Raw genomic sequence first — 15,171 nt, forward strand, 5'->3', positions numbered from 1 at the left:
CGTAGTCCAAACCGACGCATCTGAGGTAGGGCTGGGGGCGGTACTCTCCCAGGAGTCTCAAGGTGAGGAACACCCCATCCTTTATTTAAGTAGGAAACTAAATCCCCAGGAGAAAAATTACTCCATAGTAGAGAAAGAGTGTCTCGCAATAAAGTGGGCTGTAGAGACGCTCAAATACTACCTGTTGGGGAGAAAATTCCGGTTGGTCACAGATCATGCACCCCTTACCTGGATGTGTCAAAACAGGGAAAAGAATGCTAGAGTGACCAGGTGGTTCCTAAGCCTACAACCCTTTAAATTTTCTGTGGAACACAGGTCAGGGCACAAACATGGCAATGCTGACGGGTTGTCAAGGATGCACTCCCTAATATCCATGGTCGCTCATCCCTCAGGGTCTGAGCTGGGGGGGAGGATATGTGACAGAAACCAGGGGATGGTAATAAATTCCATATATAGGGCTCCCAGGATACTGAACAGTTTCTATCCTGTCTGGCCTGGGAGTGCAGCCTTATAATACATGCACTCCATCCCACAGTTTTGGGCAAGCGCTGGAACTGAGGGATTTCTGTCACCTGTCATGCTAATTAGAAATCAGGTATGTAAGACTGATTTCCTGTTTGCTCTGGGCTCTTCTCCAGAGCCTGGAAGGCTGCTGAACACAGTGGGGAGAAGCCCCTTCCCCACACAGGTTCAATTGTTCTATTCATTTGGCTAACTCTGCAAAAGTACCTTGTTTTGTTGTTGGAAAGTGGAAAAGCCACTTCCACCCTGAGTTAGGGAAATCTAAGTTAAGTTATCGCTCAGGTGAGCAGCTTTTGTTTTGATGTGTTTTGTTGTATGCACTGTGGCAGTCTCAGTGCCTGGGACTGAATAAACCAGGCACAGCCTGTTTAAAGGAACAGTACGTGACGCCTCCTCATTTAACCTACCCCAAAAGACCGTGTTCTAACCGTCCCGGACAAGCAGCGGAGCCCCGGAGTAAGCTGTTTGTCACAATATATATATATTTATATATATATATACACACACACGCACACACACACACACACACACACACACACACACACACACACACACACACACACACACACACACACACGACAGGTGCAGGGTGCTCAACTACTCTACCAGTAAGCACAGTGCTGAGAACAGGTAGTATCTATTGCAAATATATAATGTTTTACCTGGAATTTGGTCTGGTCTCACTAGTGTTCTTCACTGGTCTCATTGAAACTCCCTAGAACTACTACTCTTGATTTTTATGAAAGGAGTTATACAGTATACCCCAGATCTACCTTGCAGCACTCAATGAGCTGAATTTCTATTGGGTAAATTGTTCCGAGATTGTATAGTATGAATTGTTATAGTCCAGACTAGCTGAGGGTGACAAGCATATGCAAGAAGAAGGCAATAAAAGACTCCTTTTAGTATTACATTTTTCAATGGTACATTATAAAAAGCACAATAAAATCACTCCAGTTAGAATTACAGTTAAAAAGAAAATGTGAGATTGGGAGTTAGAGGGGTCGACAGAGTCTTTTGAATAGAAGGGATTCTTATTGGATATTCACTTTATGTAATTTAGCACCCAATGGTCTTAATGAAAATATTGACTATATTTATTTTATTGGAATCATTGATATGTCCTTTTGTGACTCATGTTTGAATGTGTATTTTTGTTACTCTGATATTGGGATTTTGGTGCTATCGCCTCCGACCCTTTCTCCACTTCCTTCTCTAGATTCTTAGGGGCTGCAGTGTTATGGTTTCTGATTGGGCTTTTCTTAGTTGGATATACTGTTGTTTGTTTGTCCCTCCCTGCCATTGAACTGCTTCTGTCTCTTTTCTTTTGTTCTCTCGTTACAGACTTGTCCCACTTTCTCTGCTTCCCTTCTCGATAATCCTCCTCATCTCTTATGAATTTCTTATTTTTATTGATGAGTATATTCCTCTCTAAGGTGTCCATCTCACCAGATAGTTTTTTGTTCAATGTGTTAAAGGATGGGCAACCCATTAAAGGTTCTAATGTAGTTTTTATCGCATCAATTTCTGCGTCTAGATTTTTTAGAGTGATGTTATGGTGAGATATTAGTAAATTCATCAAATCAATGCTGCACGTATCGAGAATTTTTTCCCACATGCATGCATGCTCAATCTCTGATAATTCAAATGAGGCCGGCTTGTTTACCCTAAGGCCTCTTGGAATTCTTGAGACCCTGAGATATTCTTCTAAATAGGAGCGGTCTAACAGAATACGTAGTTCTTTTTTCATAAATTTGTCTAGTTTTTCAAATTCTGATTTGACTATGTCAGCAGCATTAGTTTCCTCTTTGATGCTTAATTTGCTCTCCATATCATTACTCCTGAGTGCCCTTTTCTCAAACACACTCTGTGCAATAATGATAGGTTCAAAATTTATGGGGGAGGTTAGTTCTTCAACCACCTCCATCTCGGCCATATTGAAATCTGGGACTAAAAGGTTGCAGCCACCGGTGAGGATAAAGTTGGGGAATAGACAGTATGGAGGAACCAGGCGCTTACCTTTAGTGACAGATTTTCAGAAGAGCGGTGAAACCAATAAATATGGTTATTTTCTATTGGTGTGGTGGTATTCCTGCGATCCCTTCGGCTTCTACCCCTGATAAAGGGATGATCCAAAGCCCTTATGGAAACGTAGAGACAAAACAGAGTAGGGGGAGCGAGGGATGATTAGATGCACAGATAAACAAATGTGGACAAACAGTTTATCATGTAGTGAACCCAGTAAGGGGGGGTGGGATGGTGAAGAATCAATAGGTAGAGGTGAACTATATAATAGATGCTTACACGGCCGTGTGTAAACACAATCCAAAGATGGTATCTTTGGGATGGATGGTAACCCTTCTGGAATTGGGTGCAGGAGGGGTCGTGGTGATTCACAATATAAACAAATACTCACATGGCCCAGTGTGAGTAGAGGCGTAGGGCAGATGTCTTTATGGTATATACCTAGGTTCCCCATCAGAGATAATCCCAGGGGTGCTGTGCACGCTGCTGCTGGCAGGCAGGGGGTTAAATGCGGGTCTCTCTCACCGTTCTCCCGTTCTGGGCTTCTTCCCTCCCCGTTTCAGTAAGGGGCGTGGGTGAGGCAAAATAACATAATGGGATCAGCAATGCTCTTAAAAACGTGAAAGTTTAATACACATTAGATAAGATCCACAGCAGCAGCGTGCACAGCACCCCTGGGATTATCTCTGACGGGGAACCTAGGTATATACCATAAAGACATCTGCCCTACGCCTCTACTCACACTGGGCCGTGTGAGTATTTGTTTATATTGTGAATCACCACGACCCCTCCTGCACCCAATTGCAGAAGGGTTACCATCCATCCCAAAGATAGCATCTTTGGATTGTGTTTACACACGGCCGTGTAAACATCTATTATATAGTTCACCTCTACCTATTGATTCTTCACCATCCCACCCCCCCTTACTGGGTTCACTATATGATAAACTGTTTGTCCACATTTGTTTATCTGTGCATCTAATCATCCCTCGCTCCCCCTACTCTGTTTTGTCTCTACGTTTCCATAAGGGCTTTGGATCATCCCTTTATCAGGGGTAGAAGCAGAAGGGATCGCAGGAATACCTCCACACCAATAGAAAATAACCATATTTATTGGTTTCACCGCTCTTCTGAAAATCTGTCACTAAAGGTAAGCGCCTGGTTCCTCCATACTGGATGCATGTAGACACATGGTCCCTGTAATATCTCCCCTTGAAAACGCTTGTGCGACTCACCACAGGGTTTCCCTGCTTCAGCACAGACGAGAAAGATAAAAGGGGCATAGGGATGTGAGGTGTCCCTGACACAGTCAAGAGGTCTGTAGGTTATGGGGTATACTCATTTAATGCCCAGGTCACCCTGAACTTGGTATAGGGGTTCTGAGGTACTCCAATCATCTAAGGTTGTGAGGGGATTCTTAGAATCCGTACAAAGTTTATTATAAAGTGTGTAAAGTGTGTGTAGGGTATATGGCTAAGGGGAAATGACATGCAGTTTCTTCTTCTATTCCCCATAACCAGAAAGACTTCGGATTGTTAAAGCGTATATTTTTTTAACAAAGTGTGTTAAGTCCCTGATACTCTTTGTGCACAGTAAAATGAGGCATAGGGATGAAAAGTGTTCCTGTAGCTACGGGCATCCCTAGGTAACATAGGGGTTCAGGGGATACTCCAGATACTGTAGGTAATCAAGCTGAGAGGTTTTTATTAAAATGTAAGTCAGGTGTTGCAGAGTGTAAGGTATATATATATATTTTTTTATTACTTAAATTTTTTATTGAGCATTTTTGAACATACAAAATAAGGTAAACAAAACATACAACACAGAAAAAAAGGGGGGATACAGTAATGCAAATAAACTGGTTTTGATACAATAGAGAAGCGGGAGATCGGGGAGGGGGGGAAGGGGTAGCATTTGTACCAATATAGCACTGTACACAACAATTTAAATAACACATGTATCACTCTGTTCAAAGTGTTCTAGTCTATATATGGGGATATACCTGCATGGCAGAACCAAGGAGCCCAAATCTAAGAGAATTGCGAGGTAGAACCGTTCAGATAGGCCGAGAGTTTTTCCATGTAGACTATATGCCAAATGTTGTTGTTTATTTGATTTAAGGATGGGGGGGCCGGTTGTTTCCAATTTTTGGCAATTGTACACCGTGTAGCGTTTAAAATTTGGGATATTAGTCTAGCTTTTTTTGGGAGATATTAGCCATTGGTTTTCCTAGCAATACAGTATATATACTGGGTCGTGTGTGACAGAGATTTCTAGTATCTTGTGTATTAAAGTGAACACTTCCATCCATGTTTGTTGGATTTTGGGGCATGACCAGAATATGTGCAGTATATTCCTCACTTCACCCCAACCATGCCAGCACAGAGGGGAAACGCCTGGGAGAAAAGAGTGCAACCTGGCAGGAGTCATATACCATCTGAATATTAACTTGTAAATATTCTCGTTAATTACAACGCATGATGAATTTTTGGAAGCAGCTTCCCAGATGTCTGTCCAGATATCGAGATCTATACTGACGTTAAGATCCTTTTCCCAGGATACAATATAGTTATCGGGGGTTTGGTTGTTCTTGATAGAGGATAAACTTTGATATATTCTGGAGATAATGCCCTTTGTTTGGGGCTGGTGTAGACAAATACAAAGATACAAAGTTAAAGCATGGGGTTGACTTGGCTTGTAGACTGACTGGATATAATGCCTAACCTGGAGAAATCTGAAGAATTCGGAGGAGGGGATATCATGGTTTGTTTGTAACGAAGCGAATGGGGGGACTTTCCCTGGGTGAGGATATCCTTAACTCTTGTGAGTCCTTTTTGAACCAAGGTATGGGAGTGCGGGTTTCCTGTGTAAAAAGGAAGGGAGGGGTCCGAGAATAGGGGTTGCATAAGGGAAGGAGTACCGGTTAGTTGGAACTTGGTTTTGAGGGAATCCCAGAGATTACAGGCAAATGATAGCACTGGGTTCTTATAAATGTCGGGTGGTCTAGACTTTTTATTGAGCCAGAGAAGATTTTTTATTTTACATGGGGAACAAATCAAGTCCTCTATCTCGACCCACCTCCTTTCGGTTGGGTTTGAATGCTAGCTAATAAGTTGCCCTAGCTGTGCGGATCTATAGTAATTTTGTAAGTTCGGGAGAGCTAAGCCTCCTTCTGATTTGGACTTAAAATATCTTTACGAACTCTGGGTCGCCTATTTTGCCAGACAAACTTTAACATTTTCTTCTGTGTATTATTTAGGTTTTTCTGACAGATTTTAACAGGGAGAGTTTGGAAGAGATAGAGGAGTCTAGGTAGAATATTCATTTTAATGGTGGTTATTCTCCCGAACCAGGATATTATATATGGATTCCAAGTGGTTAAATCCTTAGCTATCTGGTCGAAAAAGGGTTTAAAATTTGCGTTGTATAAAGTTGAGTAATCTTTTGTTAATTGGACCCCTAGATATTTAATATGGTTCGAATTCCATTTAAAGTCGAAATTTAGTTGGAGTCATTTTACTAATTCTTTAGGGAGATTTAAGCTAAGGGCCATGGATTTAGAATGATTCATTTTATAACCTGAAAGGGAGCCGAATTCTGATAGATCATGGAAAAGGTTAGGGAGGGATGTGAGAGGTTTTGAGAGCGTCAATAGTATATCGTCCGCAAAAAGAGCTATTTTGAATTCTTCCTGGCCAACAGGAATACCCGCAATATTGGGATTCATCCTTATCCGGCATGCTAGTGGTTCTATGGGTAAGGCAAACAACAAAGGTGGCAGCGGACAACCCTGTCTAGTTCCATTTGATATTGAAAAGGGATCAGACAAAGAGTTGTTCGTCCTCACCGTGGCCGTTGGTGTGGAGTATAGTGTGTTTATGCTATTTACTATTTTGGCTGTGAATCCCATCTGTGAAAGCGTAGCTGACATAAACTGCCAGTCTAATCGATCGAACGCTTTTTCTGCGTCTAAAGAGAGTAATAGAGATTGGCACTTTGTGTGAATTAGATTCACTGTCCTCCTTGTGTTGTCAAGGGCTTGTCTGCCCAAGACGAACCCCACCTGGTCCGGATGAACTAGTTTAGGGAGGATATTATTTAATCTGTTGGCTAAGATCTTTGCATAGAGTTTTAGATCAGTATTTAACAGTGAAATAGGTCTGTAGCTAGAGCACAGCAGAGGATCTTTCCCCTCTTTTGGGATTACCACTATGGTAGCGTGAAGCATATCCTTAGGAGGGGCAACGCCTAGTAGCATCTCATTAAATACTTTGGTAAGAAATGGGAGGAGCGTTGTGGAATATTTCTTATAATAAAGATTAGAAAATCCATCCGGACCAGGGGCCTTCCCAATTTTCAGGGATTTTATTGCTTCCATAATTTCCAGGGGCTCTATAGTTTTTTCAAGGTTTATGATATCGTTCGGATCTAGAGTGGGGAGTCGGCATTCTGCTAGGTAATTTCGAATCTTTATTACTCTTTTGTTTTTCGCCGAGTCTCCCATTGGGCCTGGTAGGTTGTAAAGGGATGTGTAATAGTCCTTAAATGCAATATTTTAGTGGTAAAGTGAAAAACAGACGCAAACTAATAAAATGGTGTTCATTATATATAAAGTGAAAAGACAAATTAATACTTCAAATGAGTAAGTAAAACAATCAAATAACACAAAAAGTGAATGTGTGATATAGGAATATAAAATATATACAGTATCACCCCCTGCTCAGACCCACTGGAAAGGGTAGTCTTCAATCCTCCCCAATGTAAGCAGTAGTAGACACGAAATCCAGGGGGAGCATGGGGAAGAAACAAAAACAGATCTAAGTGCAATGGGAATATGATAATGGGGTTCTATGGATCTTGGCTCCTGAAGAGTGGCTACTTACAAGATGTAAGATTAATAACAGCAGTGTTGACAATCAGTCAGTGGTAGATATTTTATATGTGGCAATCGTCAGGGCAGCTCAGGTACTCAGGCGGGTATGTCCCAAGTGAAAGAGAGAAAAACAGACTTGCATAGCGCAGATCAACCAAGGTATAAAAAACTTTTATCTAGGTAAAAAATGCACTCACAATATATTGAATAAAAACAGGCATGTCACACTTAATACTGCTGCGGCCGAGTTTATTCGAGCATTTGCCCGTTCTCGGCCGCAGCAGTTACCTGGCGCGCGCCGGAGGGTGCCGGGCGCGCGCCGAAGCAGCGGAGGAGAGGCCCGCCGATCGCGGCTTCCCCCTCTCCTCTCCGGGTCCGCCGGGTCCCCCAAAACCCCCTGCCGCCGTCCCCCACATCGCGGGACACCAGGGCTCCCTCGGGGAGCCCTGGACGCGCGTGCAGGGGGCGCAGGCACCCGATGACGCGTGACCGCGCATCGGTGACGCGCAGCGCGCCGAGGGGATGCCACTTGCAAGCCGGGAAATCTCCCGGCTTGCGGAACTGGCCACACTTCAATAAAGTGTGTCGCCAGTGTAAGTGTATAGGAGGATATCATCAGCCAGCTGGCTCACCATCCCAAGACTCTCCGTCCTCCTTTGTCTCTGCCTCTGCTCCTCTGCGTTCCCGCACGGCTCGGCATCTGACGTCAGATCCGGTATCGTCTATTGTTGGCGGCTGGACCTTCCGTGACTCCTCTCCAGACTGCTCCGTAGGAAAGACTTCCACTCAACGCGTTTCGCTATGTTCTCACGTCTGCTTCGTCAGGAGTGTAAAGTCTTAAGGTCACATTGTATCTCTTTATAGCTTGGTTGCTAATTAATTAATTTCATGAAGCGCTAAAGAGAGTAATAGAGATTGGCACTTTGTTTGTTTTGCTATGTGTATTAGATTCACCATCCTCCTTGTGTTGTCAAGGGCTTGTCTGCCCAGGACGAACCCCACCTGGTCCGGATGAACCAGTTTAGGGAGGATATTATTTAATCTGTTGGCTAAGATCTTTGCATATAGTTTTAGATCAGTATTTAACAGTGAAATAGGTCTGTAGCTAGAGCACAGCAGAGGATCTTTCCCCTCTTTTGGGATTACCACTATGGTAGCGTGAAGCATATCCCTAGGAGGGGCAAGGCCTAGTAGCATCTCATTAAATACTTTGGTAAGAAATGGGAGGAGCGTTGTGGAATATTTCTTATAATAAAGATTAGAAATTCCACCCGGACCAGGGGCCTTCCCAATTTTCATTGATTTTATTGCTTCCATAATTTCCAGGGGCTCTATAGTTTTTTCAAGGTTTATGATATTGTTTGGATCTAGAGTGGGGAGTCGCCATTCTGCTAGGTCATTTCGAATCTTTATTGCTCTTTTGTTTTTAGCCGAGTCTCCCATTGGGCCTGGTAGGTTGTAAAGGGATGTGTAATAGTCCTTAAATGCGTCACTTATAATTTTGGGGTTGTGGGATACTGAGCCATTTTTAGTGTAGATGTTATGTATTTTAGCTTTAGCTTTTTTTTTTGCTTTAATTTGCGTGCCAGCATTCTATCTGCTTTATTACTTTTTTCATAGTATTTCTGTTGGGTCCATCTTATAGCTCTTTCTGCGTTTGACACCAACAAAAGATTTAGTTTGCCCCTCACTGAGATTATCTGCCTGTAATTTTTCCGAGATGGGTTTGACTTGTGAATAAATTCTAGTTCTGATAGTTTTTGTGTTAGGGTTTCGATTTGTTTTGTTTTTTCTTTTTTTTCTGAGAAGCCAGGGCAATCAGTTTGCCTCTTATCACTGATTTGTGGGCCTCCCAAAGGGTAAAAGAGGAAACCTCTGGGGTATTGTTTAATTCAAAGTATTGGGCCAGATCTTTTTCTATTAATTGGAGATTTTGTGGGTTCAGTAGTAGGAATTCATTCAAGGACCACAACCTTGTTTTATTTTTGGTACTTAGGCCAGCAAATTTGGTTATAAGTGTAGAGGGGTCTGACCAAGCAGAGGGGGCAATTACTGCTGAGGAAATATTATCGCTAATTTGTTGGTCTATTAGGATATAATCAATTCGAGAATAGCTATTATGGGGGTGAGAGAAAAAGGAGAAATCCTTTACTTTGTTATTAACTAATCTCCAGGAGTCTACCAACAACAGCTCCTTGGTCATAGATACAAGTCCCCGAGTAGAGGAACTATTTTTTGTGGCGGGGGGAGACTGGGAGATTTATCTAGATTTGGGTCCATAATTGCATTTATATCTCCTGCTAAAATTAAAAGGCATTTCTGGACAGAGAGAGTTAAATTTGTTAGTTCCTGGAAAAAAGATTCTTGATTTTCGTTAGGGGCATAAGTGTTGACTACTGTTATATCAGTGGAGTCCAGTGACCCTGTAATAATTAGAATTCTCCCAGCGAGATCGCTTTTAATTTTGTCTACTTTGAGATTTAAATTTTATGGAAAAGTGTAGCTACGCCATTTTTTTTTCGTGGGAGCTGATGAGTGGTAGACTAGAGGGTAGTCATTGCTGAACAGCAGCGATTGATCTTCCTTTTTCAAATGAGTTTCTTGTAGCAAAATTATATCTCCTGCCAGTCTTTTGGCTTCCGAGAGGTCAATACGTCTCTTTCGGGGGGTGTTTAAGCCTTTGGTGTTTTGGGATATTATATTAATCGGCATGGTGGTGGTTCAGGGTTCTATAATACAAATGAACAGAGCGATAACTTACATGTAGTTGAAGAGTCGGTACATCCGTCTTCGGAAACAATCTGGTATGGGAACATATACAACGAGAGATATACATATTATTATATGATAGTGACAAATGCTTGCAGAACTTGGAGGAGGGGAGGGGTAAAGAGGGTGGGGAGGGGTAAACCGAGGACCCCGGCTTCCAAACATTGTTTGGGGGGACCAGCCATAGTGGGACCCGTGGTGCGAGTCTTTTGCACTCACAGGTTAAATGAACATGAGTGGGCGGGCAGTGGCCCAGCGGCTCGGCGCCGCAGTGTTCCTTTGTTTAGGAGCTAAGCCTTCGAAAAGGGAAAACAATATCACCCCAAAGAGTACGGGGTGGGTTGTGTGTGTGATCTTACACATCAGGGAAATAAAAGCAAGAATGGGGGGCATTGAATGTTATAACTGTTTACATCAACATATCCTTTCTCAATTTTAAAAGCATTAAGTAGGGTTGGCTGGCAGCTATAGTTTGGCAGACTCTGCATTCGTAGTCTACAGGGGGAGAGGGATAAATAACTTGGAAAAAATTACCTAAAATGTAACCTTTAATATTTTAGTCTGTAATAAAGAATTAGTAGCTGAACTTTGGGAGACCAATTCTATTATAGACAACATATTGGTCTAAGACTTATATTACAAATAATACACTTTTATCTAGAAAACAGTTCCAAACAAACATTGTATATCGGTACCCTTTAAGTGTTCGGATTAGTCCAAACTGATTGTCAAACTTTGAATGTCTCGAACTTGTGGGTAACTTGTAAGAACAGTTTCACAGTGAACAAAGAAATAACCTGGGTTTTGGAACTTGCACGTTTTAGAAACTTAGAAACTAAACTCGGTAACTTCTTGATGTGCAGGTTGTCCTGGTCGTTGTGGCTTGATCGAGTTGGTCGATGTGTTCCAGGTACCGCGACCGTTGGTTAGTTTTTAGGTGGGTTGCTGGAGTGGGTCACGTCTCGATTAGTACTTTATGTCCAGACCACGTTTTGGCTTGCCTGCCATCTTAAATGGGTGTTAAGTAAGTATCCAGCTCTAGTTTTTCAAGTGGGTTGGGTCTTTGCTCGCCCAGAGGTTGGAGTTTTCACCCATGCCTGGCATTGTGCCTTAGGTGAATGACGAGGTCTTTGAGAGGCCTACGGATCCTCTGGTTCGAGTAGACCCAATGATCGTAGTTTTTCCTCACTTTCTTCTGGTGAGAGTAGAATGTACATCGTTTCTTGATAAGTGAACAATAGTTTGCATGGGAAACCACAGCAATAGCGGATTTTATTGTTCCGCAGTGAGTTGATGATCTGCGCGAACATTCTCCGCTTATTCAGCATGATTTGAGCCACGTCCGGAAAGATGAGGAGTGGAACGTTAGTGTAAGGTATATTTTATTAGCAAAGTGTATTAAAACATATGCTTGTGCATTGTACCAAGCTGATGCCACTCTGTCTCACTCAGAGGTTTGGGCTTGAAAGGCCAGAGGTGTGAGGACCATTGGGGCAGGACAGCTAAGTAGTGTCCACATCCTCAGATCAAGAGACACGATTTACATTTCAAGCTGTTTCTCCAGCTAGACCAGAGCCAACCGCGGGTTGCAGGAAGTTAACCAAGGGCAGAAGGACCATATTTCACCTGCCCCTGAGTTCATTCAGATATCTGAGAAACCCTGTCTTGATACTGGTTTGTCTCAGATTGGTTGCTGAGATATTTCTCAGCTCTTTTTGATTGGACTGTAGGTTCTCAGAATGAAACTGAGAGGTTTTGCAAGCCCTTACACAGCTCAGTTTTTTTGATTCTCCCAAGTTTTAAGATTTATCCCAAATTTTTAGATTCTCTAAAGATTCTAAAGTGTTTCCAGTTTCCAGCAAGAATGAGGCAAGGCTCTGCATCAGCAAAATCTCCCTGGAATCTTTGCAGTTCCAAGACTATTTAGGGTAAACTTCTGGATGTTGAAGTCCCTGCACATAGTAGAGTATAGTTTTGTTACCCCAGTCCCAAGTAAGTGTGCTTTTTTCTGTGTTTTGTGTAACATTGTGTGTTTGCCTATTTTAAGTGAATAAATTACAATTTATTTCATCACATTGCTTTGCTCAGTAATATGATCATGGTATAAAGGTGTAATGGCCTGGTCTCCCGTGACAGGGAGAATGGAAAATTGCTTTTGCTGGACCCTTTCCCTCAGGAATTTGACTTTACTATTCAGCACAAGAAGGGCAGTGAGCATGACAATGCTGATGGACTCTCCCAACAGGACATCCCAGTGATCAGCATACCTCCAGAGCCTCCAGGCTTGCGGAGGCACCAGATGAGGTGGCTGCCCCAGATCCTTCATTATGAGGGGGGAGGTGTGATGGTAGGGGGTAGCTGGTCTGTATAATAAAGGCTAAGCCCGTCTGGTTACCCCTGAAAACTGTGGGTCCCTGGCAGCTAAGTAGTACCATGTAATGGGAACTGTAAAAGTTAAAGTATACTCTGTTTTACCAATTTCCCTGTTCCTTTTGCCTCAGAAACGTGAAACGTCTTGAGTGTATGTTTTAGGTGGGATATTTGTGTGGAAATGCAGTCATTTTGTTTGCAGGAGGTCAAAGTTACCGGTAGTCCCATAATTTTCCCCGGCGAGCATGCATGATTTGACTGTAAGCGGGTTGAATTACACCGGGGCTACACAGTGTCCCCCAGACCCATGGCTTTTGAGACCAGATATCCCAGACCCATTTCCCTCACAGGTATGAGTCTCCTCAAGTTATACTATTTATTAAAACCTATTTTATTGTATTGGTGAATTTTCTATAGATTTCTATACAGTCAGCCCGGGCATCAACATAGGTGCCAGGATGTCTGGATAGACATCGGAGTTCAAAGGAGAGAGGATGTCTAAAGATGGGTGAGGAAGGGTGAGTTATGGCGAAGTGCCAGGTCCAGAGACAAAGGGCACCTTTTGAGTCTGCCAGACCTGGCGGAGCCTGACCAGCGGGTGGCAATGACTTAGCTGGGGGAGATTGCAGCTCGTAGACGCATCTCCCATTGGCTAATTCATATTTTCCGCCCACGCGGCTTTTCGAACCAACTTGGCACGCCCGCTCCTCTGATGTCAGACAAAAGACGAGTCCCTGTTCCTATTGGCTAGTGGGAGGAAATGCCCATTGTAATGCCTGTATGCCCGCTGACCTGGCCAGTCCCCAATACTGAGGTGGGTAAGGGTATAACACGCATCCACAGCAGTGAGGGTGTGCCCGGAGTGTGGTAAGATGCATTGCCGGGCCTGGTGAGAAAGGGTTAACGATATACTTGCTGAGTCTGGGGTGCCAGAAGTCGGGGGGTAATTGTCCAAGAGCCGTGGGTCAGGGGCAGGAGAAAGCAGAGTAGTGAGGTCCAAAGCAGAGTCCAGGGGTAGCGAGGTACACGTAGTCAAACAGAGCCGAGATCAATCCAAAGGTATCCAAACAGGGGCAGGGACAGGAACAAGAGCTGTAACAGAGAACAGAGCTTGGCATAGACACTACACACAGGAGTCACAGAGAAGCTATGCAGAGCGAGGAAGGAGAGGGCAGATTGGGGTTATAAAGGAAGGAAGGCCAATGGTAGGAAAGGGTGGAGCAGAGGCCTGTCTGGATGAATGCAGGGATAGGTCCAGGTGAGCAGGGAGGGAGACAGGGGTGTGATTCATGGCAATCGCCTGCAGCCGATGGGGGGCAGAGCCAGCGGCGCGGGAGGGCTGATAAGAAGATCGGGTGCATGCACCCTCTGTAAGGCTGCCGTGCGCACGCCCCGGTCACGGAGGAACGGCTCGGCGTGGGGGCGGAACAGGTGAGAGGCCGAGGTAGCGGGGAACCGGGGTAGAGAGCCACCGTGGGGCATGAGGTAACGGGGACCCGCTGAGAGGCGCATGTCCCCCGATCCGTTACACCCATGCTATGATGGGTCACTCCTTCTATTTCCATGTAGAGGATAGCACAGCGGAGTGTATGTAAAGATATGCCCCAGTCAGAGAACCATAAAATGTAGTGGCTTGGGTCAATGATACTATGGCGGGCTTTTCAAAGTTGCTCTGTTGCGAATAGCAGAGCAACCAGCTTCATTTTTGGAGCTAAGAAAACTTGCCCTGCGGAGACTAAGTCAAGCGTCGAGACCAAGTTTTGAAAATATAACGTAGCGGTCGCGACTAAGGGTTTTAGCTGAAAAGAGGAACAGGAAGGCCAGGTGTATATCCCGGTCAGGGTAAGCCTTCCGAAGCAGGCTCCATGCACTTACAGTACTGTATGTGAGCCTAGTTTTCACCCCCAGTAAGTGTGTATTTCTTCTGTATTTTGTATATTCATTGTGTGTACGCGGGTTTACTCAAATAAACTTAATTTTGTTCCACTACCTTGGTTTGCCTAGTGAATGATCCCAGTTAGAAGGTGTTAAAAGTCCTGGTCTCCCATGGCAATTATGATTTTTTTTCTTACAATATTAAATTCACCTTCATCTCCTGTTATAAAATATTGACTAAGTTGTTCACTGTTCAGTTTATCTGTATGTATCTACAGTATCTTTATTTAACTATGTTGTTTGGGACTATATAAAGTAGTTCCAGCCCTCACAGAGCACATGTCCATCCTGAAGAAGTGTAGTAGCACACAAAAGTTTTGAGAGGATGCGGTACGAGATGTCGGGTGGACTGGAGAGGTGTTGTGCTGCACTTGAGGGCCGTGAAAGTCATAGTCAACACTAATGAACCCCTCGATTCTTACTAAATTGTAAGTAATTTTATTATTTGGTGTGCGAGTTCCTATTGGTTTCTCTGTTCTATTGTTCATTTTTATGCTGTTGCTTAGCAACATGACGTCATCGCTTCGTTACGTTGTGACGTCACGTGCGTCATGATGTTTCATCACGTGATGACGTCAGATGTTGAGGGCAAACTCCACTAGGCTGTTGAAGGGAGTCAGCCTTTCTCTGTGCTCTTGTTTATGCTTGTGTTGTTGCTTAGCAATGTGACATCATCGC

The sequence above is a fragment of the Ascaphus truei genome, chromosome 4, assembly GCF_040206685.1.
Source record: "Ascaphus truei isolate aAscTru1 chromosome 4, aAscTru1.hap1, whole genome shotgun sequence".
In the NCBI taxonomy this organism is placed as follows: domain Eukaryota; kingdom Metazoa; phylum Chordata; class Amphibia; order Anura; family Ascaphidae; genus Ascaphus; species Ascaphus truei.